The sequence below is a fragment of the Pseudophryne corroboree genome, chromosome 3 (assembly GCF_028390025.1).
Source record: "Pseudophryne corroboree isolate aPseCor3 chromosome 3, aPseCor3.hap2, whole genome shotgun sequence".
NCBI lineage: Eukaryota > Metazoa > Chordata > Amphibia > Anura > Myobatrachidae > Pseudophryne > Pseudophryne corroboree.
In genome coordinates, this window is record NC_086446.1 from 116,767,139 (window position 1) to 116,790,708 (window position 23,570).

Consider the following 23,570-nt stretch of genomic DNA (forward strand, 5'->3'; position numbering starts at 1 on the left):
AGATTGGGCGTATCCAGTGTGGTGTGGCTGTAGATGAGCTTTGTGGTTTCTGTTAGAACTTTTCTACTTCTAACTACTGGTTCATAAATGAATACGTTTGAAAATGGAATGCATCAACCAGAACGGTGTTGGCAGTATAAAAATATCTACAGCACCTTGTATTCCCAGATGGTCTCCCATCCAAGTACTAATCAGGCCCAACACTGCTTAGCTTCCAAGATCAGATGAGATTGGGCGTATCCAGTGTGGTGTGGCTGTAGATGAGCTTTGTGGTTTCTGTTAGAACTTTTCTACTTCTAACTACTGGTTCATAAATGAATACGTTTGAAAATGGAATGCATCAACAGTACGGTGTTGGCAGTATAAAAATATCTACAGCACCTTGTATTCCCAGGAGGTCTCCCATCCAAGTACTAACCAGGCCCAACACTGCTTAGCTTCCAAGATCAGATGAGATTGGGCATATCCAGTGTAGTGTGGCTGTAGATGAGCTTTGTGGTTTCTGTTAGAACTTTTCTACTTCTAACTACTGGTTCATAAATGAATACGTTTGAAAATGGAATGCATCAACCAGAACGGTGTTGGCAGTATAAAAATATCTACAGCACCTTGTATTCCCAGATGGTCTCCCATCCAAGTACTAATCAGGCCCAACACTGCTTAGCTTCCAAGATCAGATGAGATTGGGCATATCCAGTGTGGTGTGGCTGTAGATGAGCTTTGTGGTTTCTGTTAGAACTTTTCTACTTCTAACTACTGGTTCATAAATGAATACGTTTGAAAATGGAATGCATCAACAGAACGGTGTTGGCAGTATAAAAATATCTACAGCACCTTGTATTCCCAGGTGGTCTCCCATCCAGGTACTAACCAGGAACAACACTGCTTAGCTTCCGAGATCAGATGAGATTGGGCGTATCCAGTGTGGTGTGGCTGTAGATGACATTTGTCGTTTCTGTTAGAACTTTTCTACTTCTAACTACTGGTTCATAAATGAAAACGTTTGAAAATGGAATGCATCAACAGAACGGTGTTGGCAGTATAAAAATATCTACAGCACCTTGTATTCCCAGGTGGTCTCCCATCCAAGTACTAACCAGGCCCAACACTGCTTAGCTTCCAAGATCAGATGAGATTGGGCGTATCCAGTATGGTGTGGCTGTAGATGAGCTTTGTGGTTTCTGTTAGAACTTTTCTACTTCTAACTACTGGTTCATAAATTAATACGTTTGAAAATGGAACGCATCAACAGAACGGTGTTGGCAGTATAAAAATATCTACAGCAGCTTGTATTCCCAGGTGATCTCCTATCCAAATACTAACCTGGCCCAACACTGCTTAGCTTCTAAGATCAGATGAGGTTGGGCGTATCCAGTTTGGTGTGGCTGTAGATGAGCTTTGTGGTTTCTGTTAGAACTTTTCTACTTCTAATTACTGGTTCATAAATGAATACGTTTTAAAATGGAATGCATCAACAGAACGGTGTTGGCAGTATAAAAATATCTACAGCACCTTGTATTCCCAGGTGGTCTCCCATCCAAGTACTAACCAGGCCCAACATTGCTTAGCTTCCGAGATCAGATGAGATTGGGCGTTTCCAGTGTGGTGTGGCTGTAGATAAGCTTTGTGGTTTCTGTTAGAACTTTTTTACTTCTAACTACTGGTTCATAAATGAATACGTTTTAAAATGGAATGCATCAACAGAACAGTGTTGGCAGTATAAAAATATCTACAGCACCTTGTATTCCTAGGTGGTCTCCCCTCCAAGTACTAACCAGGCCCAACACGGCTTAGCTTCCAAGATCAGATGAGTTTGGGTGTATCCAGTCTGGTGTGGCTGTAGTTGAGCTGTGTGGTTTTTGTTAGAACTTTTCTACGTCTAACTACTGGTTCATAAATGAATACGTTTTAAAATGGAATGCATCAACAGAACGGTGTTGGCAGTATAAAAATATCTACAGCACCTTGTATTCCCAGGTGGTCTCCATTCCAAGTACTAACCAGGCCCAACACTGCTTAGCTTCCAAGATCAGATGCGATTGGGCGTATCCAGTGTGGTGTGGCTGTTGATGAGCTTTGTGGTTTCTGTTAGAACTTTTCTACTTCTAACTACTAGTTCATAAATGAATACGTTTGAAAATGGAATGCATCAACAGAACGGTGTTGGCAGTATAAAAATATCTACAGCACCTTGTATTCCGAGGTGGTCTCCCATCCAAGTACTAACCAGGCCCAACACTGCTTAGCTTCCAAGATCAGATGAGATTGGGAGTATCCAGTGTGGTGTGGCTGTAGATGAGCTTTGTGGTTTCTGTTAGAACTTTTCTACTTCTAACTACTGGTTCATAAATGAATACGTTTGAAAATGGAATGCATCAACAGAACAGTGTTGGCAGTATAAAAATATCTACAGCACCTTGTATTCCCAGGTGGTCTCCCATCCAAGTACTAACCAGGCACAACACTGCTTAGCTTCCAAGATCAGATGAGATTGGGCGTATCCAGTGTGGTGTGGCTGTAGACGAGCTTTGTGGTTTCTGTTAGAACTTTTCTACTTCTAACTACTGGTTTATAAATGAATACATCTGAAAATGGAATGCATCAACAGTACGGTGTTGGCAGTATAAAAATATCTACAGCACCTTGTATTCCCAGGTGGTCTCCCATCCAAGTACTAACCAGGCCCAACACTGCTTAGCTTCCAAGATCAGATGAGATTGGGCGTATCCAGTATGGTGTGGCTGTAGATGAGCTTTGTGGTTTCTGTTAGAACTTTTCTACTTCTAACTACTGGTTCATAAATGAATACGTTTGAAAATGGAATGCATCAACAGAACGGTGTTGGCAGTATAAAAATATCTACAGCACCTTGTATTCCCAGGTGGTCTCCCATCCAAATACTAACCAGGCCTAACACTGCTTTGCTTCCAAGATCAGATGAGATTGGGCGTATCCAGTGTGGTGTGGCTGTAGATTAGTTTTGTGGTTTCTGTTAGATCTTTTCTACTTCTAACTACTGGTTCATAAATGAATACGTTTTAAAATGGAATGCATCAACAGAACGGTGTTGGCAGTATAAAAATATCTACAGCACCTTGTTTTCCCAGGTGGTCTCCCATCCAGGTACTAACCAGGAACAACACTGCTTAGCTTTCAAGATCAGATGAGATTGGGCGTATCCAGTGTGGTGTGGCTGTAGATGACCTTTGTCGTTTCTGTTAGAACTTTTCTACTTCTAACTACTGGTTCATAAATGAAAACGTTTGAAAATGAAATGCATCAACAGAACGGTGTTGGCAGTATAAAAATATCTACAGCACCTTGTATTCCCAGGTGGTCTCCCATCCAAGTACTAACCAGACCCAACACTGCTTAGCTTCCAAGATCAGATGAGATTGGGCGTATCCAGTGTGGTGTGGCTGTAGACGAGCTTTGTGGTTTCTGTTAGAATTTTTCTACTTCTAACTACTGGTTTATAAATGAATACATTTGAAAATGGAATGCATCAACAGTACGGTGTTGGCAGTATAAAAATATCTACAGCACCTTGTATTCCCAGGTGGTCTCCCGTCCAAGTACTAACCAGACCCAACACTGCTTAGCTTCCAAGATCAGATGAGATTGGGCGTATCCAGTATGGTGTGGCTGTAGATGAGCTTTGTGGTTTCTGTTAGAACTTTTCTACTTCTAACTACTGGTTCATAAATGAATACGTTTGAAAATGGAATGCATCAACAGAACGGTGTTGGCAGTATAAAAATATCTACAGCACCTTGTATTCCCAGGTGGTCTCCCATCCAAATACTGACCAGGCCTAACACTGCTTAGCTTTCAAGATCAGATGAGATTGGGCGTATCCAGTGTGGTGTGGCTGTAGATTAGTTTTGTGGTTTCTGTTAGATCTTTTCTACTTCTAACTACTGGTTCATAAATGAATACGTTTTAAAATGGAATGCATCAACAGAACGGTGTTGGCAGTATAAAAATATCTACAGCACCTTGTATTCCCTGGTGGTCTCCCATCCAAGTGCTAACCAGGCCCAACACTGCTAAGCTTCCAAGATCAGATGAGATTGGGCGTATCCAGTGTGGTGTGGCTGTAAATGAGCTTTGTGGTTTCTGTTAGAACTTTTCTACTTCTAACTACTGGTTCATAAATGAATACGTTTGAAAATGGAATGCATCAACAGAACGGTGTTGGCAGTATAAAAATATCTACAGCACCTTGTATTCCCAGGTGGTCTCCCATCCAAGTACTAACCAGGCCCAACACTGCTTAGCTTCCAAGATCAGATGAGATTGGGTGTATCCAGTGTGGTGTGGCTGTAGATGACCTTTGTGGTTTCTGTTAGAAATTTTCTACTACTAACTACTGGTTCATAAATGAATACGTTTGAAAATGGAATGCATCAACAGAACGGTGTTGGCAGTATAAAAATATCTACAGCACCTTGTATTCCCAGGTGGTCTCCCATCCAAGTACTAACCAGGCCCAACACTGCTTAGCTTCCAAGATCAGATGAGATTGGGCGTATTCAGTGTGGTGTGGCTGTAGATGAGCTTTGTGGTTTCTGTTAGAACTTTTCTACTTCTAACTACTGGTTCATAAATGAATACGTTTGAAAATGGAATGCATCAACAGAACGGTGTTGGCAGTATAAAAATATCTACAGCACCTTGTATTCTTAGGTGGTCTCCCATACAAGTACTAACCAGGCCCAACACTGCTTAGCTTCCAAGATCAGATGAGATTGGGCGTATCCAGTGTGGTGTTGCTGTAGATGAGCATTGTGGTTTCTGTTAGAACTTTTCTACTTCTAACTACTGGTTCATAAATGAGTACGTTTGAAAATGGAATGCATCAACAGAACGGTGTTGGCAGTATAAAAATATCTACAGCACCTTGTATTCCCAGGTGGTCTCCCATCCAAGTACTAACCAGGCCCAACACTGCTTAGCTTTCAAGATCAGATGAGATTGGGCGTATCCAGTGTGGTGTGGCTGTAGATGAGCATTGTGGTTTCTGTTAGAACTTTTCTACTTCTAACTACTGGTTCATAAATGAATACGTTTGAAAATGGAATGCATCAACAGAACGGTGTTGGCAGTAAAAAAATATCTACAGCACCTTGTATTCCCAGGTGGTCTCCCATCCAAGTACTAACCAGGCCCAACACTGCTGAGCTTCCAAGATCAGATGAGATTGGGCGTATCCAGCGTAGTGTGGCTGTAGATGAGCTTTGTGGTTTCTGTTAGAACTTTTCTACTTCTAACTACTGGTTCATAAATTAATACGTTTGAAAATGGAATGCATCAACAGAACAGTGTTGGCAGTATTAAAATATCTACAGCACCTTGTATTCCCAGGTGGTCTCCCATCCAAGTACTAACCAGGCCCAACACTGCTTAGCTTCCGAGATCAGATGAGATTGGGCGTTTCCAGTGTGGTGTGGCTGTAGATAAGCTTTGTGGTTTCTGTTAGAACTTTTCTACTTCTAACTACTGGTTCATAAATGAATACGTTTTAAAAAGGAATGCATCAACAGAACTGTGTTGGCAGTATAAAAATATCTACAGCACCTTGTATTCCTAGGTGGTCTCCCCTCCAAGTACTAACCAGGCCCAACACGGCTTAGCTTCCAAGATCAGATGAGTTTGGGTGTATCCAGTCTGGTGTGGCTGTAGATGAGCTGTGTGGTTTTTGTTAGAACTTTTCTACGTCTAACTACTGGTTCATAAATGAATACGTTTTAAAAAGGAATGCATCAACAGAACGGTGTTGGCAGTATAAAAATATCTACAGCACCTTGTATTCCCAGGTGGTCTCCCTTCCAAGTACTAACCAGGCACAACACTGCTTAGCTTCCAACATCAGATGAGATTGGGCGTATCCAGTGTGGTGTGGCTGTAGATGAGCTTTGTGGTTTCTGTTAGAACTTTTCTACTTCTAACTACTGGTTCATAAATGAATACGTTTGAAAATGGAATGCATCAAAAGAACGGTGTAGGCAGTATAAAAATATCTACAGCACCTTGTATTCCCAGGTGGTCTGCCATCCAAGTACTAACCAGGCCCAACATTGCTTAGCTTCCAAGATCAGATGAGATTGGGCGTATCCAGTGTGGTGTGGCTGTAGATGAGCTTTGTGGTTTATGTTAGAACTTTTCTACTTCTAACTACTGGTTCATAAATGAATACGTTTGAAAATGGAATGCATCAACAGAACGGTGTTGGCAGTATAAAAATATCTACAGCACCTTGTATTCCCAGGTGGACTCCCATCCAGGTACTAACCATTAACAACACTGCTTAGCTTCCAAGATCAGATGAGATTGGGCGTATCCAGTGTGGTGTAGCTGTAGATGACCTTTGTCGTTTCTGTTAGAACTTTTCTACTTCTAACTACTGGTTCATAAATGAATACGTTTGAAAATGGAATGCATCAACAGAACGGTGTTGGCAGTATAAAACTATCTACAGCACCTTGTATTCCTAGGTGGTCTCCCCTCCAAGTACTAACCAGGCCCAACACGGCTTATCTTCCAAGATCAGATGAGTTTGGGTGTATTCAGTCTGGTGTGGCTGTAGATGAGCTGTGTGGTTTCTGTTAGAACTTTTCTACTTCTAACTACTGGTTCATAAATGAATACGTTTTAAAAAGGAATGCATCAACAGAACGGTGTTGGCAGTATAAAAATATCTACAGCACCTTGTATTCCCTGGTGGTCTCCCATCCAAGTACTAACCAGGCCCAATACTGCTTAGCTTCCAAGATCAGATGAGATTGGGCGTATCCAGTGTGGTGTGGCTGTAGATTAGTTTTGTGGTTTCTGTTAGATCTTTTCTACTTCTAACTACTGGTTCATAAATGAATACGTTTTAAAATGGAATGCATCAACAGAACGGTGTTGGCAGTATAAAACTATCTACAGCACCTTGTATTCCTAGGTGGTCTCCCATCCAAGTACAAACCAGGCCCAATACTGCTTAGCTTCCAAGATCAGATGAGATAAACATATCCAGTGTGGTGTGGCTGTTGATGAGCTTTGTGGTTTCTGTTAGAACTTTTCTACTTCTAAATACTGGTTCATAAATGAATACGTTTGAAAATGGAATGCATCAACAGAACGGTGTTGGCAGTATAAAAATATCTACAGCACCTTGTATTCTCAGGTGGTCTCCCATCCAAATACTAACCAGGCCTAACAATGCTTAGTTTCCAAGATCAGATGAGATTGGGCGTATCCAGTGTGGTGTGGCTGTAGATTAGTTTTGTGGTTTCTGTTAGATCTTTTCTACTTCTAACTACTGGTTCATAAATGAATACGTTTTAAAATGGAATGCATCAACAGAACGGTGTTGGCAGTATAAAAATATCTACAGCACCTTGTATTTCCTGGTGGTCTCCCATCCAAGTGCTAACCAGGCCCAACACTGCTAAGCTTCCAAGATCAGATGAGATTGGGCGTATCCAGTGTGGTGTGGCTGTAAATGAGCTTTGTGGTTTCTGTTAGAACTTTTCTACTTCTAACTACTGGTTCATAAATGAATATGTTTGAAAATGGAATGCATCAACAGAACGGTGTTGGCAGTATAAAAATATCTACAGCACCTTGTATTCCCAGGTGGTCTCCCATCCAAGTACTAACCAGGCCCAACACTGCTTAGCTTCCAAGATCAGATGAGATTGGGTGTATCCAGTGTGGTGTGGCTGTAGATGACCTTTGTGGTTTCTGTTAGAACTTTTCTACTACTAACTACTGGTTCATAAATGAATACGTTTGAAAATGGAATGCATCAACAGAATGGTGTTGGCAGTATAAAAATATCTACAGCACCTTGTATTCCCAGGTGGTCTCCCATCCAAGTACTAACCAGGCCCAACACTGCTTAGCTTCCAAGATCAGATGAGATTGGGCGTATTCAGTGTGGTGTGGCTGTAGATGAGCATTGTGGTTTCTGTTAGAACTTTTCTACTTCTAACTACTGGTTCATAAATGAATACGTTTGAAAATGGAATGCATCAACAGAACGGTGTTGGCAGTATAAAAATATCTACAGCACCTTGTATTCCCAGGTGGTCTCCCATCCAAGTACTAACCAGGCCCAACACTGCTTAGCTTCCAAGATCAGATGAGATTGGGCGTATCCAGTGTGGTGTGGCTGTAGATGAGCATTGTGGTTTCTGTTAGAACTTTTCTACTTCTAACTACTGGTTCATAAATGAATAAGTTTGAAAATGGAATGCATCAACAGAACGGTGTTGGCAGTAAAAAAATATCTACAGCACCTTGTATTCCCAGGTGGTCTCCCATCCAAGTACTTACCAGGCCCAACACTGCTTATCTTCCAAGATCAGATGAGATTGGGCGCATCCAGTGTGGTGTGGCTGTAGATGAGCTTTGTGGTTTCTGTTAGAACTTTTTTACTTCTAACTACTGGTTCATAAATGAATACGTTTGAAAATGGAATGCATCAACAGAACGGTGTTGGCAGTATAAAAATATCTACAGCACCTTGTATTCCCAGGTGGTCTCCCATCCAAGTACTAACCAGGCCCAACACTGCTTAGCTTTCAAGTTCAGATGAGATTGGGCGTATCCAGTGTGGTGTGGCTGTAGATGAGCGTTGTGGTTTTTGTTAGAACTTTTCTACTTCTAACTACTGGTTCATAAATGAATACGTTTGAAAATGGAATGCATCAACAGAACGGTGTTGGCAGTATAAAAATATCTACAGCACCTTCTATTCCCAGGTGGTCTCCCATCCAAGTACTAACCAGGCCCAACACTGCTTAGCTTCCAAGATCAGATGAGATTAGGCATATCCAGTCTGGTGTGGCTGTAGATGAGTTTTGTGGTTTCTGTTAGAACTTTTCTACTTCTAACTACTGGTTCATAAATGAATACGTTTGAAAATGGAATGCATCAACAGAACGGTGTTGGCAGTATAAAAATATCTACAGCACCTTGTATTCCCAGGTGGTCTCCCATCCAAGTACTAACCAGGCCCAACACTGCTTAGCTTCCAAGATCAGATGAGATTGGGCGCATCTAGTGTGGTGTGGCTGTAGATGAGCTTTGTGGTTTCTGTTAGAACTTTTTTACTTCTAACTACTGGTTCATAAATGAATACGTTTGAAAATGGAATGCATCAACAGAACGGTGTTGGCAGTATAAAAATATCTACAGCACCTTGTATTCCCAGGTGGTGTCCCATCCAAGTACTAACCAGGCATAACACTGCTTAGCTTCCAAGATCAGATGAGATTGGACGTATCCACTGTGGTGTGGCTGTAGATGAGCTTTGTGGTTTCTGTTAGAACTTTTCTACTTCTAACTACTGGTTCATAAATGAATACGTTTGAAAATGGAATGCATCAACAGAACGGTGTTGGCAGTATAAAAATATCTACAGCACCTTGTATTCCCAGGTGGTCTCCCATCCAAGTACTAACCAGGCCCAACACTGCTTAGCTTCCAAGATCAGATGAGATTGGGCGTATCCAGTGTGGTGTGGCTGTAGATAAGCTTTGTGGTTTCTGTTAGAACTTTTCTACTTCTAACTACTGGTTCATAAATGAATACGTTTGAAAATGGAATGCATCAACAGAACGGTGTTGGCAGTATAAAACTATCTACAGCACCTTGTATTCCTAGGTGGTCTCCCCTCCAAGTACTAACCAGGCCCAACACGGCTTATCTTCCAAGATCAGATGAGTTTGGATGTATTCAGTCTGGTGTGGCTGTAGATGAGCTGTGTGGTTTCTGTTAGAACTTTTCTACTTCTAACTACTGGTTCATAAATGAATACGTTTTAAAAGGAATGCATCAACAGAACGGTGTTGGCAGTATAAAAATATCTACAGCACCTTGTATTCCCAGGTGGTCTCCCATCCAAGTACTAGCCAGGCCCAATACTGCTTAGCTTCCAAGATCAGATGAGATAAACGTATCCAGTGTGGTGTGGCTGTAGATGAGCTTTGTGATTTCTGTTAGAACTTTTCTACTTCTAACTACTGGTTCATAAATGAATACGTTTGAAAATGGAATGCATCAACAGAACGGTGTTGGCAGTATAAAAATATCTACAGCACCTTGTATTCCCAGGTGGTCTCCCATCCAAGTACTAACCAGACCCAACACTGCTTAGCTTCCAAGATCAGATGAGATTGGGCGTATCCAGTGTGGTGTGGCTGTAGATGAGCTTCGTGGTTTCTGTTAGAACTTTTCTACTTCTAACTACTGGTTCATAAATGAATACGTTTGAAAATGGAATGCATCAACAGAACGGTGTTGGCAGTATAAAAATATCTACAGCACCTTGTATTCCCAGGTGGTCTCCCATCCAAGTACTAACCAGGCCCAACACTGCTTAGCTTCCAAGATCAGATGAGATTGGGCGTATCCAGTGTGGTGTGGCTGTAGATGAGCTTTGTGGTTTCTGTTAGAACTTTTCTACTTCTAACTACTGGTTCATAAATGAATACGTCTGAAAATGGAATGCATCAACAGAACGGTGTTGGCAGGATAAAAATATCTACAGCACCTTGTATTCCCAGGTGGTCTCCCATCCAAGTACTAACCAGGCCCAACACTGCTTAGCTTCCAAGATCAGATGAGATTGGGCGTATCCAGTGTGGTGTGGCTCTAGATGAGCTTTGTGGTTTCTGTTAGAACTTTTCTACTTCTAACTACTGGTTCATAAATGAATACGTTTGAAAATGGAATGCATCAACAGAACGGTGTTGGCAGTATAAAAATATCTACAGCACCTTGTATTCCCAGGTGGTGTCCCATCCAAGTACTAACCAGGCATAACACTGCTTAGCTTCCAAGATCAGATGAGATTGGGCGTATCCAGTGTGGTGTGGCTGTAGATGAGCTTTGTGGTTTCTGTTAGAACTTTTCTACTTCTAACTACTGGTTCATAAATGAATACGTTTGAAAATGGAATGCATCAACAGAACGGTGTTGGCAGTATAAAAATATCTACAGCACCTTGTATTCCCAGGTGGTCTCCCATCCAGGTACTAACCAAGAACAACACTGATTAGCTTCCGAGATCAGATGAGATTGGGCGTATCCAGTGTGGTGTGGCTGTAGATGACCTTTGTAGTTTCTGTTAGAACTTTTCTACTTCTAACTACTGGTTCATAAATGAAAACGTTTGAAAATGGAATGCATCAACAGAACGGTGTTGGCAGTATAAAAATATCTATAGCACCTTGTATTCCCAGGTGGTCTCCCTTCCAAAGTACTAACCAGGCACAACACTGCTTAGCTTCCAAGATCAGATGAGATTGGGCGTATCCAGTGTGGTGTGGCTATAGATGAGCTTTGTGGTTTCTGTTAGAGCTTTTCTACTTCTAACTACTGGTTCATAAATGAATACGTTTGAAAATGGAATGCATCAACAGAACGGTGTTGGCAGTATAAAAATATCTACAGCACCTTGTATTCCCAGGTGGTCTCCCATCCAAGTACTAACCAGGCTCAACACTGCTTAGCTTCCAAGATCAGATGAGATTGGGCGTATCCAGTGTGGTGTTGCTGTAGATGAGCTTTGTGGTTTCTGTTAGAACTTTTCTACTTCTAACTACTGGTTCATAAATGAATACGTTTGAAAATGGAATGCATCAACAGAACGGTGTTGGCAGTATAAAAATATCTACAGCACCTTGTATACCCAGGTGGTCTCCCATCCAAGTACTAACCAGGCCCAACACTGCTTAGCTTCCAAGATTAGATGAGATTGGGCATATCCAGTATGGTGTGGCTGTAGATGAGCTTTGTGGTTTCTGTTAGAACTTTTCTACTTCTAACTACTGGTTCATAAATGAATACGTTTGAAAATGGAATGCATCAACAGAACGGTGTTGGCAGTATAAAAATATCTACAGCACCTTGTATTCCCAGGTGGTGTCCCATCCAAGTACTAACCAGGCATAACACTGCTTAGCTTCCAAGATCAGATGAGATTGGGCGTATCCAGTGTGATGTGGCTGTAGATGAGCTTTGTGGTTTCTGTTAGAACTTTTCTAATTCTAACTACTGGTTCATAAATGAATACGTTTGAAAATGGAATGCATCAACAGAACGGTGTTGGCAGTATAAAAATATCTACAGCACCTTGTATTCCCAGGTGGTCTCCCATCCAAGTACTAACCAGGCCCAACACTGCTTAGCTTCCAAGATCAGATGAGATTGGGCGTATCCAGTGTGGTGTGTCTGTAGACGAGCTTTGTGGTTTCTGTTAGAACTTTTCTACTTCTAACTACTGGTTCATAAATTAATACATTTGAAAATGGAATGCATCAACAGTACGGTGTTGGCAGTATAAAAATATCTACAGCACCTTGTATTCCCAGGTGGTCTCCCATCCAAGTACTAACCAGGCCCAACACTGCTTAGCTTCCAAGATCAGATGAGATTGGGCGTATCCAGTGTGGTGTGGCTCTAGATGAGCTTTGTGGTTTCTGTTAGAACTTTTCTACTTCTAACTACTGGTTCATAAATGAATACGTTTGAAAATGGAATGCATCAACAGAACGGTGTTGGCAGTATAAAAATATCTACAGCACCTTGTATTCCCAGGTGGTGTCCCATCCAAGTACTAACCAGGCATAACACTGCTTAGCTTCCAAGATCAGATGAGATTGGGCGTATCCAGTGTGATGTGGCTGTAGATGAGCTTTGTGGTTTCTGTTAGAACTTTTCTAATTCTAACTACTGGTTCATAAATGAATACGTTTGAAAATGGAATGCATCAACAGAACGGTGTTGGCAGTATAAAAATATCTACAGCACCTTGTGTTCCCAGGTGGTCTCCCATACAAGTACTAACAAGGCCCAACACTGCTTAGCTTCCAAGATTAGATGAGATTGGGCGTATCCAGTGTGGTGTGGCTGTAGATGAGCTTTGTGGTTTCTGTTAGAACTTTTCTACTTCTAACTACTGGTTCATAAATGAATACGTTTGAAAATGGAATGCATCAACAGAACGGTGTTGGCAGTATAAAAATATCTACAGCACCTTGTATTCCCAGGTGGTCTCCCATCCAGGTACTAACCAAGAACAACACTGATTAGCTTCCGAGATCAGATGAGATTGGGCGTATCCAGTGTGGTGTGGCTGTAGATGACCTTTGTAGTTTCTGTTAGAACTTTTCTACTTCTAACTACTGGTTCATAAATGAAAACGTTTGAAAATGGAATGCATCAACAGAACGGTGTTGGCAGTATAAAAATATCTACAGCACCTTGTATTCCCAGGTGGTCTCCCTTCCAAAGTACTAACCAGGCACAACACTGCTTAGCTTCCAAGATCAGATGAGATTGGGCGTATCCAGTGTGGTGTGGCTATAGATGAGCTTTGTGGTTTCTGTTAGAGCTTTTCTACTTCTAACTACTGGTTCATAAATGAATACGTTTGAAAATGGAATGCATCAACAGAACGGTGTTGGCAGTATAAAAATATCTACAGCACCTTGTATTCCCAGGTGGTCTCCCATCCAAGCACTAACCAGGCTCAACACTGCTTAGCTTCCAAGATCAGATGAGATTGGGCGTATCCAGTGTGGTGTTGCTGTAGATGAGCTTTGTGGTTTCTGTTAGAACTTTTCTACTTCTAACTACTGGTTCATAAATGAATACGTTTGAAAATGGAATGCATCAACAGAACGGTGTTGGCAGTATAAAAATATCTACAGCACCTTGTATACCCAGGTGGTCTCCCATCCAAGTACTAACCAGGCCCAACACTGCTTAGCTTCCAAGATTAGATGAGATTGGGCATATCCAGTATGGTGTGGCTGTAGATGAGCTTTGTGGTTTCTGTTAGAACTTTTCTACTTCTAACTACTGGTTCATAAATGAATACGTTTGAAAATGGAATGCATCAACAGAACGGTGTTGGCAGTATAAAAATATCTACAGCACCTTGTATTCCCAGGTGGTGTCCCATCCAAGTACTAACCAGGCATAACACTGCTTAGCTTCCAAGATCAGATGAGATTGGGCGTATCCAGTGTGATGTGGCTGTAGATGAGCTTTGTGGTTTCTGTTAGAACTTTTCTAATTCTAACTACTGGTTCATAAATGAATACGTTTGAAAATGGAATGCATCAACAGAACGGTGTTGGCAGTATAAAAATATCTACAGCACCTTGTATTCCCAGGTGGTCTCCCATCCAAGTACTAACCAGGCCCAACACTGCTTAGCTTCCAAGATCAGATGAGATTGGGCGTATCCAGTGTGGTGTGTCTGTAGACGAGCTTTGTGGTTTCTGTTAGAACTTTTCTACTTCTAACTACTGGTTCATAAATTAATACATTTGAAAATGGAATGCATCAACAGTACGGTGTTGGCAGTATAAAAATATCTACAGCACCTTGTATTCCCAGGTGGTCTCCCATCCAAGTACTAACCAGGCCCAACACTGCTTAGCTTCCAAGATCAGATGAGATTGGGCGTATCCAGTATGGTGTGGCTGTAGATGAGCTTTGTGGTTTCTGTTAGAACTTTTCTACTTCTAACTACTGGTTCATAAATTAATACGTTTGAAAATGGATTGCATCAACAGAACGGTGTTGGCAGTATAAAAATATCTACAGCACCTTGTATTCCCAGGTGATCTCCTATCCAAATACTAACCAGGCCCAACACTGCTTAGCTTCCAAGATCAGATGAGGTTGGGCGTATCCAGTCTGGTGTGGCTGTAGATGAGCTTTGTGGTTTCTGTTAGAACTTTTCTACTTCTAACTACTGGTTCATAAATGAATACGTTTTAAAGTGGAATGCATCAACAGAACGGTGTTGGCAGTATAAAAATATCTACAGCACCTTGTATTCCCAGGTGGTCTCCCATCCAAGTACTAACCAGGCCCAACACTGCTTAGCTTCCGAGATCAGATGAGATTGGGCGTTTCCAGTGTGGTGTGGCTGTAGATAAGCTTTGCGGTTTCTGTTAGAACTTTTCTACTTCTAACTACTGGTTCATAAATGAATACGTTTTAAAAAGGAATGCATCAACAGAACAGTGTTGGCAGTATAAAAATATCTACAGCACCTTGTATTCCTAGGTGGTCTCCCCTCCAAGTACTAACCAGGCCCAACACGGCTTAGCTTCCAAGATCAGATGAGTTTGGGTGTATCCAGTCTGGTGTGGCTGTAGATGAGCTGTGTGGTTTTTGTTAGAACGTTTCTACGTCTAACTACTGGTTCATAAATGAATACGTTTTAAAAAGGAATGCATCAACAGAACGGTGTTGGCAGTATAAAAATATCTACAGCACCTTGTATTCCCAGGTGGTCTCCCATCCAAGTACTAACCAGGCACAACACTGCTTAGCTTCCAACATCAGATGAGATTGGGCGTATCCAGTGTGGTGTGGCTGTAGATGAGCTTTGTGGTTTCTGTTAGAACTTTTCTACTTCTAACTACTGGTTCATAAATGAATACTTTTGAAAAATGGAATGCATCAACAGATCGGTGTTGGCAGTATAAAAATATCTACAGCACCTTGTATTCCCAGGTGGTCTCCCTTTCAAGTACTAACCAGGCCCAACAATGCTTAGCTTCCAAGATCAGATGAGATTGGGCGTATCCAGAGTGGTGTGGCTGTAGATGAGCTTTGTGGTTTCTGTTAGAACTTTTCTACTTCTAACTACTGGTTCATACATGAATACGTTTGAAAATGGAATGCATCAAAAGAACGGTGTTGGCAGTATAAAAATATCTACAGCACCTTGTATTCCCAGGTGGTCTGCCATCCAAGTACTAACCAGGCCCAACATTGCTTAGCTTCCAAGATCAGATGAGATTGGGCGTATCCAGTGTGATGTGGCTGTAGATGAGCTTTGTGGTTTATGTTAGAACTTTTCTACTTCTAACTACTGGTTCATAAATTAATACGTTTGAAAATGGAATGCATCAACAGAACGGTGTTGGCAGTATAAAAATATCTACAGCACCTTGTATTCCCAGGTGGTCTCCCATCCAGGTACTAACCAGGAACAACACTGCTTAGCTTCCAAGATCAGATGAGATTGGGCGTATCCAGTGTGGTGTGGCTGTAGATGAGCTTTGTGGTTTCTGTTAGAACTTTTCTACTTCTAACTACTGGTTTATAAATGAATACATTTGAAAATGGAATGCATCAACAGTACGGTGTTGGCAGTATAAAAATATCTACAGCACCTTGTATTCCCAGGTGGTCTCCCATCCAAGTACTAACCAGGCCCAACACTGCTTAGCTTCCAAGATCAGATGAGATTAGGCATATCCAGTCTGGTGTGGCTGTAGATGAGCTTTGTGGTTTCTGTTAGAACTTTTCTACTTCTAACTACTGGTTCATAAATGAATACGTTTGAAAATGGAATGCATCAACAGAACGGTGTTGGCAGTATAAAAATATCTACAGCACCTTGTATTCCCAGGTGGTCTCCCATCCAAGTACTAACCAGGCCCAACACTGCTTAGCTTCCAAGATCAGATGAGATTGGGCGCATCCAGTGTGGTGTGGCTGTAGATGAGCTTTGTGGTTTCTGTTAGAACTTTTTTACTTCTAACTACTGGTTCATAAATGAATACGTTTGAAAATGGAATGCATCAACAGAACGGTGTTGGCAGTATAAAAATATCTACAGCACCTTGTATTCCCAGGTGGTGTCCCATCCAAGTACTAACCAGGCATAACACTGCTTAGCTTCCAAGATCAGATGAGATTGGACGTATCCAGTGTGGTGTGGCTGTAGATGAGCTTTGTGGTTTCTGTTAGAACTTTTCTACTTCTAACTACTGGTTCATAAATGAATACGTTTGAAAATGGAATGCATCAACAGAACGGTGTTGGCAGTATAAAAATATCTACAGCACCTTGTATTCCCAGGTGGTCTCCCATCCAAGTACTAACCAGGCCCAACACTGCTTAGCTTCCAAGATCAGATGAGATTGGGCGTATCCAGTGTGGTGTGGCTGTAAATAAGCTTTGTGGTTTCTGTTAGAACTTTTCTACTTCTAACTACTGGTTCATAAATGAATACGTTTGAAAATGGAATGCATCAACAGAACGGTGTTGGCAGTATAAAACTATCTACAGCACCTTGTATTCCTAGGTGGTCTCCCCTCCAAGTACTAACCAGGCCCAACACGGCTTATCTTCCAAGATCAGATGAGTTTGGGTGTATTCAGTCTGGTGTGGCTGTAGATGAGCTGTGTGGTTTCTGTTAGAACTTTTCTACTTCTAACTACTGGTTCATAAATGAATACGTTTTAAAAAGGAATGCATCAACAGAACGGTGTTGGCAGTATAAAAATATCTACAGCACCTTGTATTCCCAGGTGGTCTCCCATCCAAGTACTAACCAGGCCCAATACTGCTTAGCTTCCAAGATCAGATGAGATAAACGTATCCAGTGTGGTGTGGCTGTAGATGAGCTTTGTGATTTCTGTTAGAACTTTTCTACTTCTAACTACTGGTTCATAAATGAATACATTTGAAAATGGAATGCATCAACAGAACGGTGTTGGCAGTATAAAAATATCTACAGCACCTTGTATTCCCAGGTGGTCTCCCATCCAAGTACTAACCAGGACCAACACTGCTTTGCTTCCAAGATCAGATGAGATTGGGCGTATCCAGTGTGGTGTGGCTGTAGATGAGCTTTGTGGTTTCTGTTAGAACTTTTCTACTTCTAACTACTGGTTCATAAATGAATACGTTTGAAAATGGAATGCATCAACAGAACGGTGTTGGCAGTATAAAAATATCTACAGCACCTTGTATTCCCAGGTGGTCTCCCATTCAAGTACTAACCAGGCCCAACAGTGCTTAGCTTCCAAGATCAGATGAGATTGGGCGTATCCAGTGTGGTGTGGCTGTAGATGAGCTTTGTGGTTTCTGTTAGAACTTTTCTACTTCTAACTACTGGTTCATAAATGAATACGTTTGAAAATGGAATGCATCAAAAGAACGGTGTTGGCAGTATAAAAATATCTACAGCACCTTGTATTCCCAGGTGGTCTGCCATCCAAGTACTAACCAGGCCCAACATTGCTTAGCTTCCAAGTTCACATGAGATTGGGCGTATCCAGTGTGGTGTGGCTGTAGATGAGCTTTGTGGTTTCTGTTAGAACTTTTCTACTTCTAACTACTGGTTCATAAATGAATACATTTGAAAATGGAATGCATCAACAGAACGGTGTTGGCAGTATAAAAATATCTACAGCACCTTGTATTCCCAGGTGGTCTGCCATCCAAGTACTAACCAGGCCCAACATTGCTTAGCTTCCAAGTTCACATGAGATTGGGCGTATCCAGTGTGGTGTGGCTGTAGATGAGCTTTGTGGTTTCTGTTAGAACTTTTCTACTTCTAACTACTGGTTCATAAATGAATACATTTGAAAATGGAATGCATCAACAGAACGGTGTTGGCAGTATAAAAATATCTACAGCACCTTGTATTCCCAGGTGGTCTGCCATCCAAGTACTAACCAGGCCCAACATTGCTTAGCTTCCAAGTTCACATGAGATTGGGCGTATCCAGTGTGGTGTGGCTGTAGATGAGCTTTGTGGTTTCTGTTAGAACTTTTCTACTTCTAACTACTGGTTCATAAATGAATACATATGAAAATGGAATGCATCAACAGAACGGTGTTGGCAGTATAAAAATGTCTACAGCACCTTGTGTTCCCAGGTGGTCTCCCATCCAAGTACTAACAAGGCCCAACACTGCTTAGCTTCCAAGATTAGATGAGATTGGGCGTATCCAGTGTGGTGTGGCTGTAGATGAGCTTTGTGGTTTCTGTTAGAACTTTTCTACTTCTAATTACTGGTTCATAAATGAATAAGTTTGAAAATCGAATGCATCAACAGAACGGTGTTGGCAGTATAAAAATATCTACAGCACCTTGTATTCCCAGGTGGTGTCCCATCCAAGTACTAACCAGGCATAACACTGCTTAGCTTCCAAGATCAGATGAGATTGGGCGTATCCAGTGTGGTGTGGCTGTAGATGAGCTTTGTGGTTTCTGTTAGAACTTTTCTAATTCTAACTACTGGTTCATAAATGAATACGTTTGAAAATGGAATGCATCAACAGAACGGTGTTGGCAGTATAAAAATATCTACAGCACCTTGTATTCCCAGGTGGTCTCCCATCCAGGTACTAACCAAGAACAACACTGCTTAGCTTCCGAGACCAGATGAGATTGGGCGTATCCAGTGTGGTGTGGCTGTAGATGACCTTTGTAGTTTCTGTTAGAACTTTTCTACTTCTAACTACTGGTTCATAAATGAAAACGTTTGAAAATGGAATGCATCAACAGAACGGTGTTGGCAGTATAAAAATATCTACAGCACCTTGTATTCCCAGGTGGTCTCCCTTCCAAAGTACTAACCAGGCACAACACTGCTTAGCTTCCAAGATCAGATGAGATTGGGCGTATCCAGTGTGGTGTGGCTGTAGATGAGCTTTGTGGTTTCTGTTAGAGCTTTTCTACTTCTAACTACTGGTTCATAAATGAATACGTTTGAAAATGGAATGCATCAACAGAACGGTGTTGGCAGTATAAAAATATCTACAGCACCTTGTATTCCCAGGTGGTCTCCCATCCAAGTACTAACCAGGCTCAACACTGCTTAGCTTCCAAGATCAGATGAGATTGGGCGTATCCAGTGTGGTGTGGCTGTAGATGAGCTTTGTTGTTTCTGTTAGAACTTTTCTAATTCTAACTACTGGTTCATAAATGAATACGTTTGAAAATGGAATGCATCAACAGAACAGTGTTGGCAGTATAAAAATATCTACAGCACCTTGTATTCCCAGGTGGTCTCCCATCCAAGTACTAACCAGGCCCAACACTGCTTAGCTTCCAAGATCAGATGAGATTGGGCGTATCCAGTGTGGTGTGTCTGTAGACGAGCTTTGTGGTTTCTGTTAGAACTTTTCTACTTCTAACTACTGGTTCATAAATGAATACATTTGAAAATGGAATGCATCAACAGTACGGTGTTGGCAGTATAAAAATATCTACAGCACCTTGTATTCCAAGGTGGTCTCCCATCCAAGTACTAACCAGGCCCAACACTGCTTAGCTTCCAAGATCAGATGAGATTGGGCGTATCCAGTATGGTGTGGCTGTAGATGAGCTTTGTGGTTTCTGTTAGAACTTTTCTACTTCTAACTACTGGTTCATAAATTAATACGTTTGAAAATGGATTGCATCAACAGAACGGTGTTGGCAGTATAAAAATATCTACAGCACCTTGTATTCCCAGGTGGTCTCCCATCCAAGTACTAACCAGGCCCAACACTGCTTAGCTTCCAAGATCAGATGAGATTGGGCGTATCCAGTATGGTGTGGCTGTAGATGAGCTTTGTGGTTTCTGTTAGAACTTTTCTACTTCTAACTACTGGTTCATAAATTAATACGTTTGAAAATGGATTGCATCAACAGAACGGTGTTGGCAGTATAAAAATATCTACAGCACCTTATATTCCCAGGTGATCTCCTATCCAAATACTAACCAGGCCCAACACTGCTTAGCTTCCAAGATCAGATGAGGTTGGGCGTATCCAGTCTGGTGTGGCTGTAGATGAGCTTTGTGGTTTCTGTTAGAACTTTTCTACTTCTAACTACTGGTTCATAAATGAATACGTTTTAAAATGGAATGCATCAACAGAACGGTGTTGGCAGTATAAAAATATCTACAGCACCTTGTATTCCCAGGTGGTCTCCCATCCAAGTACTAACTAGGCCCAACACTGCTTAGCTTCCGAGATCAGATGAGATTGGGCGTTTCCAGTGTGGTGTGGCTGTAGATAAGCTTTGTGGTTTCTGTTAGAACTTTTCTACTTCTAACTACTGGTTCATAAATGAATACGTTTTAAAAAGGAATGCATCAACAGAACAGTGTTGGCAGTATAAAAATATCTACAGCACCTTGTATTCCTAGGTGGTCTCCCCTCCAAGTACTAACCAGGCCCAACACGGCTTAGCTTCCAAGATCAGATGAGTTTGGGTGTATCCAGTCTGGTGTGGCTGTAGATGAGCTGTGTGGTTTTTGTTAGAACTTTTCTACGTCTAACTACTGGTTCATAAATGAATACGTTTTAAAAAGGAATGCATCAACAGAACGGTGTTGGCAGTATAAAAATATCTACAGCACCTTGTATTCCCAGGTGGTCTCCCATCCAAGTACTAACCAGGCACAACACTGCTTAGCTTCCAACATCAGATGAGATTGGGCGTATCCAGTGTGGTGTGGCTGTAGATGAGCTTTGTGGTTTCTGTTAGAACTTTTCTACTTCTAACTACTGGTTCATAAATGAATGCGTTTGAAAAATGGAATGCATCAACAGAACGGTGTTGGCAGTATAAAAATATCTACAGCACCTTGTATTCCCAGGTGGTCTCCCTTTCAAGTACTAACCAGGCCCAACAATGCTTAGCTTCCAAGATCAGATGAGATTGGGCGTATCCAGTGTGGTGTGGCTGTAAACGAGCTTTGTGGTTTCTGTTAGAACTTTTCTACTTCTAACTACTGGTTTATAAATGAATACATTTGAAAATGGAATGCATCAACAGTACGGTGTTGGCAGTATAAAAATATCTACAGCACCTTGTATTCCCAGGTGGTCTCCGATCCAAGTACTAACCAGGCCCAACACTGCTTAGCTTCCAAGATCAGATGAGATTGGGCGTATCCAGTATGGTGTGGCTGTAGATGAGCTTTGTGGTTTCTGTTAGAACTTTTCTACTTCTAACTACTGGTTCATAAATGAATACGTTTGAAAATGGAATGCATCAACAGAACGGTGTTGGCAGTATAAAAATATCTACAGCACCTTGTATTCCCAGGTGGTCTCCCATCCAGGTACTAACCAAGAACAACACTGCTTAGCTTCCGAGATCAGATGAGATTGGGCGTATCCAGTGTGGTGTGGCTGTAGATGACATTTGTAGTTTCTGAATAACTTTTCTACTTCTAACTACTGGTTCATAAATGAAAACATTTGAAAATGGAATGCATCAACAGAACGGTGTTGGCAGTATAAAAATATCTACAGCACCTTGTATTCCCAGGTGGTCTCCCTTCCAAAGTACTAACCAGGCACAACACTGCTTAGCTTCCAAGATCAGATGAGATTGGGCGTATCCAGTGTGGTGTGGCTGTAGATGAGCTTTGTGGTTTCTGTTAGAGCTTTTCTACTTCTAACTACTGGTTCATAAATGAATACGTTTGAAAATGGAATGCATCAACAGAACGGTGTTGGCAGTATAAAAATATCTACAGCACCTTGTATTCCCAGGTGGTCTCCCATCCAAGTACTAACCAGGCTCAACACTGCTTAGCTTCCAAGATCAGATGAGATTGGGCGTATCCAGTGTGGTGTGGCTGTAGATGAGCTTTGTGGTTTCTGTTAGAACTTTTCTACTTCTAACTACTGGTTCATAAATGAATACGTTTGAAAATGGAATGCATCAACAGAACGGTGTTGGCAGTATAAAAATATCTACAGCACCTTGTATTCCCAGGTGGTGTCCCATCCAAGTACTAACCAGGCATAACACTGCTTAGCTTCCAAGATCAGATGAGATTGGGCGTATCCAGTGTGGTGTGGCTGTAGATGAGCTTTGTGGTTTCTGTTAGAACTTTTCTAATTCTAACTACTGGTTCATAAATGAATACGTTTGAAAATGGAATGCATCAACAGAACAGTGTTGGCAGTATAAAAATATCTAGAGCACCTTGTATTCCCAGGTGGTCTCCCATCCAAGTACTAACCAGGCCCAACACTGCTTAGCTTCCAAGATCAGATGAGATTGGGCATATCCAGTGTGGTGTGTCTGTAGACAAGCTTTGTGGTTTCTGTTAGAACTTTTCTACTTCTAACTACTGGTTCATAAATGAATACATTTGAAAATGGAATGCATCAACAGTACGGTGTTGGCAGTATAAAAATATCTACAGCACCTTGTATTCCAAGGTGGTCTCCCATCCAAGTACTAACCAGGCCCAACACTGCTTAGCTTCCAAGATCAGATGAGATTGGGCGTATCCAGTATGGTGTGGCTGTAGATGAGCTTTGCGGTTTCTGTTAGAACTTTTCTACTTCTAACTACTGGTTCATAAATTAATACGTTTGAAAATGGATTGCATCAACAGAACGGTGTTGGCAGTATAAAAATATCTACAGCACCTTGTATTCCCAGGTGATCTCCTATCCAAATACTAACCAGGCCCAACACTGCTTAGCTTCCAAGATCAGATGAGGTTGGGCGTATCCAGTCTGGTGTGGCTGTAGATGAGCTTTGTGGTTTCTGTTAGATCTTTTCTACTTCTAACTACTGGTTCATAAATGAATACATTTTAAAATGGAATGCATCAACAGAACGGTGTTGGCAGTATAAAAATATCTACAGCACCTTGTATTCCCAGGTGGTCTCCCATCCAAGTACTAACCAGGCCCAACACTGCTTAGCTTCCAAGATCAGATGAGATTGGGCGTATCCAGTATGGTGTGGCTGTAGATGAGCTTTGTGGTTTCTGTTAGAACTTTT

General features: G+C 41.5%; 51 non-coding genes and 54 pseudogenes across 51 annotated transcripts in view; all 105 read right to left on the reverse strand.

The window, feature by feature from the left end:
• LOC135059315 (5S ribosomal RNA) overlaps positions 1 to 35 on the reverse strand; it is a 119-nt gene extending 84 nt beyond the window's left edge. The window contains exon 1 of the ribosomal RNA XR_010245723.1: positions 1 to 35. This exon is cut by the window's left edge and continues 84 nt beyond it. This is a non-coding gene — a ribosomal RNA (5S ribosomal RNA).
• A 108-nt stretch (positions 36 to 143) lies between these two features.
• On the reverse strand, positions 144 to 262 carry LOC135058720 (5S ribosomal RNA). The gene has a single exon (XR_010245144.1). It is a non-coding gene; the product is annotated as a 5S ribosomal RNA (ribosomal RNA).
• Positions 263 to 369: 107 nt separating this feature from the next.
• Positions 370 to 488, reverse strand: LOC135064683 (5S ribosomal RNA). Its single transcript, XR_010250986.1, has one exon. It is a non-coding gene; the product is annotated as a 5S ribosomal RNA (ribosomal RNA).
• Positions 489 to 596: 108 nt separating this feature from the next.
• On the reverse strand, positions 597 to 715 carry LOC135063757 (5S ribosomal RNA). Its single transcript, XR_010250080.1, has one exon. It is a non-coding gene; the product is annotated as a 5S ribosomal RNA (ribosomal RNA).
• A 107-nt stretch (positions 716 to 822) lies between these two features.
• Positions 823 to 941, reverse strand: LOC134891709 (5S ribosomal RNA; annotated as a pseudogene).
• A 107-nt stretch (positions 942 to 1,048) lies between these two features.
• On the reverse strand, positions 1,049 to 1,167 carry LOC135059375 (5S ribosomal RNA). Its single transcript, XR_010245780.1, has one exon. It is a non-coding gene; the product is annotated as a 5S ribosomal RNA (ribosomal RNA).
• Positions 1,168 to 1,274: 107 nt separating this feature from the next.
• LOC134897839 (5S ribosomal RNA) lies at positions 1,275 to 1,393 on the reverse strand (annotated as a pseudogene).
• Positions 1,394 to 1,500: 107 nt separating this feature from the next.
• On the reverse strand, positions 1,501 to 1,619 carry LOC135067846 (5S ribosomal RNA). Its single transcript, XR_010254055.1, has one exon. It is a non-coding gene; the product is annotated as a 5S ribosomal RNA (ribosomal RNA).
• Positions 1,620 to 1,726: 107 nt separating this feature from the next.
• LOC134895371 (5S ribosomal RNA) lies at positions 1,727 to 1,845 on the reverse strand (annotated as a pseudogene).
• Positions 1,846 to 1,952: 107 nt separating this feature from the next.
• On the reverse strand, positions 1,953 to 2,071 carry LOC134892204 (5S ribosomal RNA; annotated as a pseudogene).
• Positions 2,072 to 2,178: 107 nt separating this feature from the next.
• Positions 2,179 to 2,297, reverse strand: LOC135062284 (5S ribosomal RNA). The gene has a single exon (XR_010248637.1). It is a non-coding gene; the product is annotated as a 5S ribosomal RNA (ribosomal RNA).
• Positions 2,298 to 2,404: 107 nt separating this feature from the next.
• On the reverse strand, positions 2,405 to 2,523 carry LOC135070431 (5S ribosomal RNA). The gene has a single exon (XR_010256597.1). It is a non-coding gene; the product is annotated as a 5S ribosomal RNA (ribosomal RNA).
• Positions 2,524 to 2,630: 107 nt separating this feature from the next.
• On the reverse strand, positions 2,631 to 2,749 carry LOC135059376 (5S ribosomal RNA). The gene has a single exon (XR_010245781.1). It is a non-coding gene; the product is annotated as a 5S ribosomal RNA (ribosomal RNA).
• A 107-nt stretch (positions 2,750 to 2,856) lies between these two features.
• LOC134888329 (5S ribosomal RNA) lies at positions 2,857 to 2,975 on the reverse strand (annotated as a pseudogene).
• A 107-nt stretch (positions 2,976 to 3,082) lies between these two features.
• Positions 3,083 to 3,201, reverse strand: LOC134891915 (5S ribosomal RNA; annotated as a pseudogene).
• A 107-nt stretch (positions 3,202 to 3,308) lies between these two features.
• On the reverse strand, positions 3,309 to 3,427 carry LOC135065891 (5S ribosomal RNA). Its single transcript, XR_010252159.1, has one exon. It is a non-coding gene; the product is annotated as a 5S ribosomal RNA (ribosomal RNA).
• Positions 3,428 to 3,534: 107 nt separating this feature from the next.
• LOC134886079 (5S ribosomal RNA) lies at positions 3,535 to 3,653 on the reverse strand. Its single transcript, XR_010170174.1, has one exon. It is a non-coding gene; the product is annotated as a 5S ribosomal RNA (ribosomal RNA).
• A 107-nt stretch (positions 3,654 to 3,760) lies between these two features.
• Positions 3,761 to 3,879, reverse strand: LOC134891222 (5S ribosomal RNA; annotated as a pseudogene).
• Positions 3,880 to 3,986: 107 nt separating this feature from the next.
• Positions 3,987 to 4,105, reverse strand: LOC134893317 (5S ribosomal RNA; annotated as a pseudogene).
• A 107-nt stretch (positions 4,106 to 4,212) lies between these two features.
• On the reverse strand, positions 4,213 to 4,331 carry LOC134886886 (5S ribosomal RNA). Its single transcript, XR_010170962.1, has one exon. It is a non-coding gene; the product is annotated as a 5S ribosomal RNA (ribosomal RNA).
• A 107-nt stretch (positions 4,332 to 4,438) lies between these two features.
• On the reverse strand, positions 4,439 to 4,557 carry LOC135060772 (5S ribosomal RNA). The gene has a single exon (XR_010247163.1). It is a non-coding gene; the product is annotated as a 5S ribosomal RNA (ribosomal RNA).
• A 107-nt stretch (positions 4,558 to 4,664) lies between these two features.
• LOC134885680 (5S ribosomal RNA) lies at positions 4,665 to 4,783 on the reverse strand. Its single transcript, XR_010169790.1, has one exon. It is a non-coding gene; the product is annotated as a 5S ribosomal RNA (ribosomal RNA).
• A 107-nt stretch (positions 4,784 to 4,890) lies between these two features.
• Positions 4,891 to 5,009, reverse strand: LOC135061640 (5S ribosomal RNA). The gene has a single exon (XR_010248015.1). It is a non-coding gene; the product is annotated as a 5S ribosomal RNA (ribosomal RNA).
• Positions 5,010 to 5,116: 107 nt separating this feature from the next.
• LOC134887151 (5S ribosomal RNA) lies at positions 5,117 to 5,235 on the reverse strand (annotated as a pseudogene).
• Positions 5,236 to 5,342: 107 nt separating this feature from the next.
• LOC135059161 (5S ribosomal RNA) lies at positions 5,343 to 5,461 on the reverse strand. Its single transcript, XR_010245575.1, has one exon. It is a non-coding gene; the product is annotated as a 5S ribosomal RNA (ribosomal RNA).
• Positions 5,462 to 5,568: 107 nt separating this feature from the next.
• Positions 5,569 to 5,687, reverse strand: LOC134894189 (5S ribosomal RNA; annotated as a pseudogene).
• A 107-nt stretch (positions 5,688 to 5,794) lies between these two features.
• On the reverse strand, positions 5,795 to 5,913 carry LOC134892594 (5S ribosomal RNA; annotated as a pseudogene).
• Positions 5,914 to 6,020: 107 nt separating this feature from the next.
• LOC135070999 (5S ribosomal RNA) lies at positions 6,021 to 6,139 on the reverse strand. The gene has a single exon (XR_010257145.1). It is a non-coding gene; the product is annotated as a 5S ribosomal RNA (ribosomal RNA).
• A 107-nt stretch (positions 6,140 to 6,246) lies between these two features.
• On the reverse strand, positions 6,247 to 6,365 carry LOC134896778 (5S ribosomal RNA; annotated as a pseudogene).
• Positions 6,366 to 6,472: 107 nt separating this feature from the next.
• On the reverse strand, positions 6,473 to 6,591 carry LOC134894611 (5S ribosomal RNA; annotated as a pseudogene).
• A 107-nt stretch (positions 6,592 to 6,698) lies between these two features.
• Positions 6,699 to 6,817, reverse strand: LOC135068973 (5S ribosomal RNA). The gene has a single exon (XR_010255164.1). It is a non-coding gene; the product is annotated as a 5S ribosomal RNA (ribosomal RNA).
• Positions 6,818 to 6,924: 107 nt separating this feature from the next.
• LOC134898058 (5S ribosomal RNA) lies at positions 6,925 to 7,042 on the reverse strand (annotated as a pseudogene).
• A 107-nt stretch (positions 7,043 to 7,149) lies between these two features.
• LOC134894329 (5S ribosomal RNA) lies at positions 7,150 to 7,268 on the reverse strand (annotated as a pseudogene).
• Positions 7,269 to 7,375: 107 nt separating this feature from the next.
• On the reverse strand, positions 7,376 to 7,494 carry LOC134895339 (5S ribosomal RNA; annotated as a pseudogene).
• Positions 7,495 to 7,601: 107 nt separating this feature from the next.
• LOC134886999 (5S ribosomal RNA) lies at positions 7,602 to 7,720 on the reverse strand. Its single transcript, XR_010170985.1, has one exon. It is a non-coding gene; the product is annotated as a 5S ribosomal RNA (ribosomal RNA).
• A 107-nt stretch (positions 7,721 to 7,827) lies between these two features.
• LOC135060784 (5S ribosomal RNA) lies at positions 7,828 to 7,946 on the reverse strand. Its single transcript, XR_010247177.1, has one exon. It is a non-coding gene; the product is annotated as a 5S ribosomal RNA (ribosomal RNA).
• Positions 7,947 to 8,053: 107 nt separating this feature from the next.
• On the reverse strand, positions 8,054 to 8,172 carry LOC134900184 (5S ribosomal RNA). Its single transcript, XR_010173699.1, has one exon. It is a non-coding gene; the product is annotated as a 5S ribosomal RNA (ribosomal RNA).
• A 107-nt stretch (positions 8,173 to 8,279) lies between these two features.
• On the reverse strand, positions 8,280 to 8,398 carry LOC135060872 (5S ribosomal RNA). The gene has a single exon (XR_010247267.1). It is a non-coding gene; the product is annotated as a 5S ribosomal RNA (ribosomal RNA).
• Positions 8,399 to 8,505: 107 nt separating this feature from the next.
• Positions 8,506 to 8,624, reverse strand: LOC135058564 (5S ribosomal RNA). Its single transcript, XR_010244991.1, has one exon. It is a non-coding gene; the product is annotated as a 5S ribosomal RNA (ribosomal RNA).
• Positions 8,625 to 8,731: 107 nt separating this feature from the next.
• Positions 8,732 to 8,850, reverse strand: LOC134891725 (5S ribosomal RNA; annotated as a pseudogene).
• Positions 8,851 to 8,957: 107 nt separating this feature from the next.
• LOC135061352 (5S ribosomal RNA) lies at positions 8,958 to 9,076 on the reverse strand. The gene has a single exon (XR_010247735.1). It is a non-coding gene; the product is annotated as a 5S ribosomal RNA (ribosomal RNA).
• Positions 9,077 to 9,183: 107 nt separating this feature from the next.
• LOC134895771 (5S ribosomal RNA) lies at positions 9,184 to 9,302 on the reverse strand (annotated as a pseudogene).
• A 107-nt stretch (positions 9,303 to 9,409) lies between these two features.
• On the reverse strand, positions 9,410 to 9,528 carry LOC134900185 (5S ribosomal RNA). Its single transcript, XR_010173700.1, has one exon. It is a non-coding gene; the product is annotated as a 5S ribosomal RNA (ribosomal RNA).
• Positions 9,529 to 9,635: 107 nt separating this feature from the next.
• Positions 9,636 to 9,754, reverse strand: LOC134895972 (5S ribosomal RNA; annotated as a pseudogene).
• A 106-nt stretch (positions 9,755 to 9,860) lies between these two features.
• On the reverse strand, positions 9,861 to 9,978 carry LOC134895835 (5S ribosomal RNA; annotated as a pseudogene).
• A 107-nt stretch (positions 9,979 to 10,085) lies between these two features.
• On the reverse strand, positions 10,086 to 10,204 carry LOC135062205 (5S ribosomal RNA). The gene has a single exon (XR_010248559.1). It is a non-coding gene; the product is annotated as a 5S ribosomal RNA (ribosomal RNA).
• Positions 10,205 to 10,311: 107 nt separating this feature from the next.
• On the reverse strand, positions 10,312 to 10,430 carry LOC134900186 (5S ribosomal RNA). Its single transcript, XR_010173701.1, has one exon. It is a non-coding gene; the product is annotated as a 5S ribosomal RNA (ribosomal RNA).
• Positions 10,431 to 10,537: 107 nt separating this feature from the next.
• Positions 10,538 to 10,656, reverse strand: LOC135062625 (5S ribosomal RNA). Its single transcript, XR_010248973.1, has one exon. It is a non-coding gene; the product is annotated as a 5S ribosomal RNA (ribosomal RNA).
• Positions 10,657 to 10,763: 107 nt separating this feature from the next.
• LOC134891306 (5S ribosomal RNA) lies at positions 10,764 to 10,882 on the reverse strand (annotated as a pseudogene).
• Positions 10,883 to 10,989: 107 nt separating this feature from the next.
• LOC134893980 (5S ribosomal RNA) lies at positions 10,990 to 11,108 on the reverse strand (annotated as a pseudogene).
• Positions 11,109 to 11,215: 107 nt separating this feature from the next.
• LOC134894417 (5S ribosomal RNA) lies at positions 11,216 to 11,335 on the reverse strand (annotated as a pseudogene).
• A 107-nt stretch (positions 11,336 to 11,442) lies between these two features.
• On the reverse strand, positions 11,443 to 11,561 carry LOC135070369 (5S ribosomal RNA). Its single transcript, XR_010256537.1, has one exon. It is a non-coding gene; the product is annotated as a 5S ribosomal RNA (ribosomal RNA).
• A 107-nt stretch (positions 11,562 to 11,668) lies between these two features.
• Positions 11,669 to 11,787, reverse strand: LOC134892251 (5S ribosomal RNA; annotated as a pseudogene).
• Positions 11,788 to 11,894: 107 nt separating this feature from the next.
• Positions 11,895 to 12,013, reverse strand: LOC134890302 (5S ribosomal RNA; annotated as a pseudogene).
• A 107-nt stretch (positions 12,014 to 12,120) lies between these two features.
• Positions 12,121 to 12,239, reverse strand: LOC135068417 (5S ribosomal RNA). The gene has a single exon (XR_010254620.1). It is a non-coding gene; the product is annotated as a 5S ribosomal RNA (ribosomal RNA).
• Positions 12,240 to 12,346: 107 nt separating this feature from the next.
• On the reverse strand, positions 12,347 to 12,465 carry LOC135062626 (5S ribosomal RNA). The gene has a single exon (XR_010248974.1). It is a non-coding gene; the product is annotated as a 5S ribosomal RNA (ribosomal RNA).
• Positions 12,466 to 12,572: 107 nt separating this feature from the next.
• Positions 12,573 to 12,691, reverse strand: LOC134890303 (5S ribosomal RNA; annotated as a pseudogene).
• Positions 12,692 to 12,798: 107 nt separating this feature from the next.
• LOC135066752 (5S ribosomal RNA) lies at positions 12,799 to 12,917 on the reverse strand. Its single transcript, XR_010252993.1, has one exon. It is a non-coding gene; the product is annotated as a 5S ribosomal RNA (ribosomal RNA).
• Positions 12,918 to 13,024: 107 nt separating this feature from the next.
• On the reverse strand, positions 13,025 to 13,143 carry LOC134893981 (5S ribosomal RNA; annotated as a pseudogene).
• A 107-nt stretch (positions 13,144 to 13,250) lies between these two features.
• Positions 13,251 to 13,370, reverse strand: LOC134894318 (5S ribosomal RNA; annotated as a pseudogene).
• Positions 13,371 to 13,477: 107 nt separating this feature from the next.
• LOC134890340 (5S ribosomal RNA) lies at positions 13,478 to 13,596 on the reverse strand (annotated as a pseudogene).
• Positions 13,597 to 13,703: 107 nt separating this feature from the next.
• Positions 13,704 to 13,822, reverse strand: LOC134892252 (5S ribosomal RNA; annotated as a pseudogene).
• Positions 13,823 to 13,929: 107 nt separating this feature from the next.
• LOC134890304 (5S ribosomal RNA) lies at positions 13,930 to 14,048 on the reverse strand (annotated as a pseudogene).
• Positions 14,049 to 14,155: 107 nt separating this feature from the next.
• LOC135068418 (5S ribosomal RNA) lies at positions 14,156 to 14,274 on the reverse strand. Its single transcript, XR_010254621.1, has one exon. It is a non-coding gene; the product is annotated as a 5S ribosomal RNA (ribosomal RNA).
• Positions 14,275 to 14,381: 107 nt separating this feature from the next.
• LOC135059377 (5S ribosomal RNA) lies at positions 14,382 to 14,500 on the reverse strand. The gene has a single exon (XR_010245782.1). It is a non-coding gene; the product is annotated as a 5S ribosomal RNA (ribosomal RNA).
• Positions 14,501 to 14,607: 107 nt separating this feature from the next.
• On the reverse strand, positions 14,608 to 14,726 carry LOC134895398 (5S ribosomal RNA; annotated as a pseudogene).
• A 107-nt stretch (positions 14,727 to 14,833) lies between these two features.
• On the reverse strand, positions 14,834 to 14,952 carry LOC135059163 (5S ribosomal RNA). The gene has a single exon (XR_010245577.1). It is a non-coding gene; the product is annotated as a 5S ribosomal RNA (ribosomal RNA).
• A 107-nt stretch (positions 14,953 to 15,059) lies between these two features.
• LOC134894190 (5S ribosomal RNA) lies at positions 15,060 to 15,178 on the reverse strand (annotated as a pseudogene).
• A 107-nt stretch (positions 15,179 to 15,285) lies between these two features.
• Positions 15,286 to 15,404, reverse strand: LOC134889541 (5S ribosomal RNA; annotated as a pseudogene).
• A 108-nt stretch (positions 15,405 to 15,512) lies between these two features.
• LOC134889148 (5S ribosomal RNA) lies at positions 15,513 to 15,631 on the reverse strand (annotated as a pseudogene).
• Positions 15,632 to 15,738: 107 nt separating this feature from the next.
• Positions 15,739 to 15,857, reverse strand: LOC134888794 (5S ribosomal RNA; annotated as a pseudogene).
• A 107-nt stretch (positions 15,858 to 15,964) lies between these two features.
• On the reverse strand, positions 15,965 to 16,083 carry LOC134888269 (5S ribosomal RNA; annotated as a pseudogene).
• A 107-nt stretch (positions 16,084 to 16,190) lies between these two features.
• On the reverse strand, positions 16,191 to 16,309 carry LOC134887599 (5S ribosomal RNA; annotated as a pseudogene).
• A 107-nt stretch (positions 16,310 to 16,416) lies between these two features.
• LOC134901276 (5S ribosomal RNA) lies at positions 16,417 to 16,535 on the reverse strand. Its single transcript, XR_010174767.1, has one exon. It is a non-coding gene; the product is annotated as a 5S ribosomal RNA (ribosomal RNA).
• Positions 16,536 to 16,642: 107 nt separating this feature from the next.
• Positions 16,643 to 16,761, reverse strand: LOC134893903 (5S ribosomal RNA; annotated as a pseudogene).
• Positions 16,762 to 16,868: 107 nt separating this feature from the next.
• On the reverse strand, positions 16,869 to 16,987 carry LOC134902162 (5S ribosomal RNA). The gene has a single exon (XR_010175634.1). It is a non-coding gene; the product is annotated as a 5S ribosomal RNA (ribosomal RNA).
• Positions 16,988 to 17,094: 107 nt separating this feature from the next.
• Positions 17,095 to 17,213, reverse strand: LOC134894613 (5S ribosomal RNA; annotated as a pseudogene).
• Positions 17,214 to 17,320: 107 nt separating this feature from the next.
• LOC134895527 (5S ribosomal RNA) lies at positions 17,321 to 17,438 on the reverse strand (annotated as a pseudogene).
• A 107-nt stretch (positions 17,439 to 17,545) lies between these two features.
• On the reverse strand, positions 17,546 to 17,664 carry LOC135068731 (5S ribosomal RNA). The gene has a single exon (XR_010254924.1). It is a non-coding gene; the product is annotated as a 5S ribosomal RNA (ribosomal RNA).
• A 107-nt stretch (positions 17,665 to 17,771) lies between these two features.
• On the reverse strand, positions 17,772 to 17,890 carry LOC135067156 (5S ribosomal RNA). Its single transcript, XR_010253380.1, has one exon. It is a non-coding gene; the product is annotated as a 5S ribosomal RNA (ribosomal RNA).
• Positions 17,891 to 17,997: 107 nt separating this feature from the next.
• Positions 17,998 to 18,116, reverse strand: LOC134886841 (5S ribosomal RNA). Its single transcript, XR_010170918.1, has one exon. It is a non-coding gene; the product is annotated as a 5S ribosomal RNA (ribosomal RNA).
• Positions 18,117 to 18,223: 107 nt separating this feature from the next.
• Positions 18,224 to 18,342, reverse strand: LOC134886842 (5S ribosomal RNA). The gene has a single exon (XR_010170920.1). It is a non-coding gene; the product is annotated as a 5S ribosomal RNA (ribosomal RNA).
• A 107-nt stretch (positions 18,343 to 18,449) lies between these two features.
• On the reverse strand, positions 18,450 to 18,568 carry LOC134886843 (5S ribosomal RNA). Its single transcript, XR_010170921.1, has one exon. It is a non-coding gene; the product is annotated as a 5S ribosomal RNA (ribosomal RNA).
• A 107-nt stretch (positions 18,569 to 18,675) lies between these two features.
• On the reverse strand, positions 18,676 to 18,794 carry LOC135065842 (5S ribosomal RNA). Its single transcript, XR_010252112.1, has one exon. It is a non-coding gene; the product is annotated as a 5S ribosomal RNA (ribosomal RNA).
• A 107-nt stretch (positions 18,795 to 18,901) lies between these two features.
• On the reverse strand, positions 18,902 to 19,020 carry LOC134891308 (5S ribosomal RNA; annotated as a pseudogene).
• A 107-nt stretch (positions 19,021 to 19,127) lies between these two features.
• On the reverse strand, positions 19,128 to 19,246 carry LOC134893773 (5S ribosomal RNA; annotated as a pseudogene).
• A 107-nt stretch (positions 19,247 to 19,353) lies between these two features.
• LOC134893431 (5S ribosomal RNA) lies at positions 19,354 to 19,473 on the reverse strand (annotated as a pseudogene).
• A 107-nt stretch (positions 19,474 to 19,580) lies between these two features.
• On the reverse strand, positions 19,581 to 19,699 carry LOC135065937 (5S ribosomal RNA). The gene has a single exon (XR_010252202.1). It is a non-coding gene; the product is annotated as a 5S ribosomal RNA (ribosomal RNA).
• Positions 19,700 to 19,806: 107 nt separating this feature from the next.
• On the reverse strand, positions 19,807 to 19,925 carry LOC135068419 (5S ribosomal RNA). Its single transcript, XR_010254622.1, has one exon. It is a non-coding gene; the product is annotated as a 5S ribosomal RNA (ribosomal RNA).
• A 107-nt stretch (positions 19,926 to 20,032) lies between these two features.
• Positions 20,033 to 20,151, reverse strand: LOC135066542 (5S ribosomal RNA). Its single transcript, XR_010252788.1, has one exon. It is a non-coding gene; the product is annotated as a 5S ribosomal RNA (ribosomal RNA).
• Positions 20,152 to 20,258: 107 nt separating this feature from the next.
• Positions 20,259 to 20,377, reverse strand: LOC135059378 (5S ribosomal RNA). The gene has a single exon (XR_010245783.1). It is a non-coding gene; the product is annotated as a 5S ribosomal RNA (ribosomal RNA).
• Positions 20,378 to 20,484: 107 nt separating this feature from the next.
• LOC134896012 (5S ribosomal RNA) lies at positions 20,485 to 20,603 on the reverse strand (annotated as a pseudogene).
• Positions 20,604 to 20,710: 107 nt separating this feature from the next.
• LOC135060216 (5S ribosomal RNA) lies at positions 20,711 to 20,829 on the reverse strand. Its single transcript, XR_010246609.1, has one exon. It is a non-coding gene; the product is annotated as a 5S ribosomal RNA (ribosomal RNA).
• A 107-nt stretch (positions 20,830 to 20,936) lies between these two features.
• Positions 20,937 to 21,055, reverse strand: LOC134894191 (5S ribosomal RNA; annotated as a pseudogene).
• Positions 21,056 to 21,162: 107 nt separating this feature from the next.
• LOC134889542 (5S ribosomal RNA) lies at positions 21,163 to 21,281 on the reverse strand (annotated as a pseudogene).
• A 108-nt stretch (positions 21,282 to 21,389) lies between these two features.
• LOC134890568 (5S ribosomal RNA) lies at positions 21,390 to 21,508 on the reverse strand (annotated as a pseudogene).
• Positions 21,509 to 21,615: 107 nt separating this feature from the next.
• On the reverse strand, positions 21,616 to 21,734 carry LOC134886908 (5S ribosomal RNA; annotated as a pseudogene).
• A 107-nt stretch (positions 21,735 to 21,841) lies between these two features.
• LOC134891615 (5S ribosomal RNA) lies at positions 21,842 to 21,960 on the reverse strand (annotated as a pseudogene).
• Positions 21,961 to 22,066: 106 nt separating this feature from the next.
• Positions 22,067 to 22,186, reverse strand: LOC134893432 (5S ribosomal RNA; annotated as a pseudogene).
• Positions 22,187 to 22,293: 107 nt separating this feature from the next.
• Positions 22,294 to 22,412, reverse strand: LOC135065938 (5S ribosomal RNA). Its single transcript, XR_010252203.1, has one exon. It is a non-coding gene; the product is annotated as a 5S ribosomal RNA (ribosomal RNA).
• Positions 22,413 to 22,519: 107 nt separating this feature from the next.
• On the reverse strand, positions 22,520 to 22,638 carry LOC134891309 (5S ribosomal RNA; annotated as a pseudogene).
• Positions 22,639 to 22,745: 107 nt separating this feature from the next.
• On the reverse strand, positions 22,746 to 22,864 carry LOC134892737 (5S ribosomal RNA; annotated as a pseudogene).
• A 107-nt stretch (positions 22,865 to 22,971) lies between these two features.
• LOC135066543 (5S ribosomal RNA) lies at positions 22,972 to 23,090 on the reverse strand. Its single transcript, XR_010252789.1, has one exon. It is a non-coding gene; the product is annotated as a 5S ribosomal RNA (ribosomal RNA).
• Positions 23,091 to 23,197: 107 nt separating this feature from the next.
• Positions 23,198 to 23,316, reverse strand: LOC134895400 (5S ribosomal RNA; annotated as a pseudogene).
• Positions 23,317 to 23,423: 107 nt separating this feature from the next.
• Positions 23,424 to 23,542, reverse strand: LOC135059379 (5S ribosomal RNA). The gene has a single exon (XR_010245784.1). It is a non-coding gene; the product is annotated as a 5S ribosomal RNA (ribosomal RNA).
• Positions 23,543 to 23,570: the final 28 nt, after the last annotated feature.